This window comes from Limulus polyphemus, unplaced genomic scaffold (assembly GCF_000517525.1).
Source record: "Limulus polyphemus unplaced genomic scaffold, Limulus_polyphemus-2.1.2 Scaffold476, whole genome shotgun sequence".
Classification (NCBI taxonomy): domain Eukaryota; kingdom Metazoa; phylum Arthropoda; class Merostomata; order Xiphosura; family Limulidae; genus Limulus; species Limulus polyphemus.
The window spans coordinates 133,481-137,803 of record NW_013666086.1 but is presented as its reverse complement, the minus strand read 5'-3'; positions in this window follow the sequence as shown (position 1 = coordinate 137,803).

Genomic DNA, 4,323 nt, shown 5'->3' with positions numbered 1-4,323 from the left:
TTGTTAAGTTGTAGTTTTGTCCTTTTCCCCTTCGTTCGTTTCTAAAATAAATAGACGATTAAAACAAGTTGTTGTGGTTAAATAAATTTTGCACGAAAGAATTCACAGAAACAACTGATTGATATAAGATCTTCAAGCCATATCTTTCGTGCTTCTTCTTTGAATATATATAAGTGAGAAGCAACAATTAGAATATTCATTACCAAAATTGGCGATTTGTTCGAAAGAGCTTGATGCACTGCAGGTGAGCTTTGAAATCTTTACTCAGAAGTACCTACAAATTTTTGTATTAATGTGGATATCCACCGAGTATGATATCATCAGTTAGAATGAAATAACAATAATAATAATAAGCACAAGAAAAGTGGAAAAAAATCGGTTTATACGTTTTCAACCGATTTCGTGTTTCACCGGTATATGACAAACACGTTCCTAGTTATAAACAATAAATATTAATTTGATTTTGCACGTCGTTAACATTTTGTAGATGTCATGCTGTTGGAACATTATAATATTGTTACGTCTCTGGCCGTTTGTTAATTTCCTGTAAAATTTCTTTCCGAAGAACTTCAGCGATACAAGTCCTTTTTTAAATAAAACTAGTTTATTCTTTCTCAATACAACTTTGCAACACACTTAATTTCCACAGTCACTTTAACTTAAACACATGCTATAATTCACAACGATTCACACACTTTTCTTACGGTCAGTACCGCTCACTTGACTCAATTATCTGTCTCTATATCTCTCCATCTGCAATTATTTATGCCATCACATTTCATCTTCGCTTTATTTGCCGGGCTTATATACAAAAATAGAGGGCGTCTGGCAAACACTGGAGTTGCCAGGAACAGTCATGATCCTTCTAGAAACTCATGACGTGTTACCAGAACAACGTGACTTCCGCTGTCGTAACAATATCATTATTAATAATGGCTGGAGACGGCTTGAATGGGTAATGAAGAAAAACTTTAATATAAGTTTAACATAACAGCAAATGTACAACGTTTCGACAAGGTTTTGTCATCATCTCCAGCCATTATTAGTCTCAAAGTGGGTTCCTCGTCATCGAATTTGAATATCATTATTATCTCCATACTAGTGTTTGAGGTGAAAAAAGGGGATCATTGTGATATATAAACCAACGTTCCTTTTTTAACTTTTATTGTTCTTTTCTCATCATCTGTTAGTTAATTGAATCGTCACACATTAATGATAAATTGTATATATATTTATTAAAAAAAAGGACGTAGTCATTCTCTATCACGTACAAAAACACACTAATTATAATTTTCTTAGAAAAAATCAACGTATAAGAAGACTCCTTTTCAAATGTAACAATTTTTCAATTATTCCCATTTTAATGATAAATTCTAAGTTGCCCTTTTCCAATTTCATACATCAAAATAACACTAAATATGTAAACAACAGTGACATATTGATCTAAATCTTTAATTGATTTGATCGATTACACAGACCTGCGATGGCTTTATTGTCTTGAAAGTTTTTCATGTTCTACAGTAATTCCTGTACGCTGACATACGAAAATGATATCCATTTTTCTCCATCACAAAACCTCATAATGCAATACATAAAAGAAAAACCACAACACGTAGTTTTGAGACTAAAAGACGTAGATTTCACACACAAAAAACAGGATAAATGAGGATGCACATTCGTTTGACATCAATGTTCTTCCCGTTTCTTCAGTTTCTTTGTATTTTTGTTAACAAACATAATAATAAAAAATGCTCATTGTGGTAAACGAAATAATAATTTGATCTAAGTAAGAGTTTTTTCTTCTCGATTTGTAAAAAATCCTTAGGTGATACAAAAAAAAAGAATATTATTTTCGAAATCAGCGTACCTAATTATGGAAAATTCGTTATAAAAACCAAAATAATTTTTTATGAAGTTTAAATTCGTAGGCCTGTGTTATTCGTAAACAACTCTATCCACTTTCAGACCGTGATAAATTATTACTCTTTCAAATCTATTATGGTTATTGGGAATTTATTTAGTCTATTTTTCAGTTATTTCTTGTCTAGGTTTATCTCTCTGTGGAATGACTAACAATAATCACGCGTTTATGTATGTATATATATATATATATATTTGCTTGTGTCTTGTGTATAGCTTTCAAACATTTCTACATGGAATGCAAGAATACTTAAGTCCAAGAATGCGGTACGCACCAGTACTTAATAAAAACTAGCATGTCGAGAACAGTTTTTATATCCTGGCACTTGGCCAGCTCTTCTCTTCAGTTGTATAAACCACCAAGTTCTTGTTTCGAGATGCTTATTTACGACACAATATTACAAAATAGAGGAAATGCATGAGTTAAAATGGTAGTTAGTAATAAACGAGAAGAAGGGTATAGTTATTCATTTCCTGTTGTTACATAGGAAAAAAACCGTAGCAATTGAGTATGGAAACCTTTGGCTGTTATACACGTACATATATATCTATATGGCAGAGTTCTCCGTTCGTCTATGTGTCTGGTTTAATAAGATATTGTGAGGAACTGACGTTATCAATTTGTCTGCAATTCGGTTTAAGACATTAGGTGAAACCTTTTACGATCATCTTTAAATGAATAAGAAATCATACGAAAGTTCGAGTTTTTAATCCACTTCAGTTGTACCGTCTTTATACCACGAACGGGCAAGGGAATCGGTAGTATATTACGTGAAGCTGACGTCGAAAGTGAAGTTGAATGCCGCACGTAGCGAATATAATTTTGCATCGGACGAACGTATCGTGTGCTGGGCCTAAAAAAAAATAGTGGAAGGGGTAGCCCACACATCCTATTGATATCACTACGTTTTAAGCACAGCATTGTCGAGTACCTTTGTTAGCAATACACACAGGCGCCTAATTTAGGGGGGGGGGGTACATGCTTTGAATAGTTTTTGCAAAAAAATATTCTTCTCTTGCTTCACGTGCTAGTTCCTCATTACACTTGTCCCTCCCACACTTTAAACAAAGTAAGGAAACCACATATTTATTTTTATACAAGTAACTCAATAGATACATATAAACATAAGATTTTAATGGAAAACCGATACATGTGAATCTTCGAACACGCATAGTTTCAAATTTTTTGTTTGTTTCTCAAGAATATCGAGCCATTTTAAAATAATACATATCACTTAGGTTTGTACAAAATCGTTTTTACGTCACATATTTAATTCTTTTAAACCACGCAATTGACCACACAGTTTAACCACTAATATCTGTTGATAAAGACTGTATTAACAACAATAATTTATGTCAGACTTTGGAGGAGGCTCGATTGGGCATCTAGACACTTTGGAAGTTACCCTATGGAACTGAATATATATATATATATATATATATAGTTTTGTAGTGACGCTCATTAAAATTAAATAAGGGAATCAGGTTGAGATACAGACTGGCTGTTTGAACTTATGGTAGGGACTGACAGAACCGCCATTCCACCACATCAGTTTGACGGTTAGTAAATGTCAGAGAAGTATTCATTTATATTCATAGATGCACTGTAATGCAAAAGAATAACTTCATGAAAGGAACTTGACATAATATCTTATATACATATGCATAAAGACAAAGGTTATCGGGTTTCACCATAAATGTACGCGTATCATTTTAAGAAATTAAATCTTAGTAAAATGTTTTACTAGGTATTAAAACTTCATACGTGTGAGATTCACAAGGCCCCCCCAGTGGCACAGCGGTACGTCTGTAGGCTGAAAACTGGGTTTTAGTACCCGTGGTGGGCAGGGCACAGATAGCCCATTCTATGGCGTTGCGTTTAACATCAAAGAAGAAAGATCCGTAAGACAATACATAACTATTACAATTAGCTAATCTCTGCATTCTTTAATATAAAAGTCAAACTAGTTTTGCAGAAAGTAATGGGGATTATAATCTTTGTTTGAATAATACCACTTTGATAAAGACGCAGAAGTTGAGGACCATCCTAGGGTTCATTAAAAGAAAGTGGTACCAATAACAATTTAAAGTTACAAGGTTTTCCAAATAGCAATTTCTCCAAAGCATGCATTAGTTTTTTGTTTGTTTGTTTTGTTTTCTATAGTCTTGTCAATATTGATATCGACTCTCTCAATGTCATTATGAAGTTCGTGAAGAATATACGGTTTAGGAGTATAAACGTGGAATGTCTTAATGCTACGTGTATAGATTTAATTTTTGCATTTACCAGTACAAAGTGAAACACCCTGTATTGTAATGTATTTTGTATCTTATATACTCAGATATCTAAGTGTGGTACATTTTTTCCTACGATGAAATATTAGAAAAACAAAATGTTTGAAG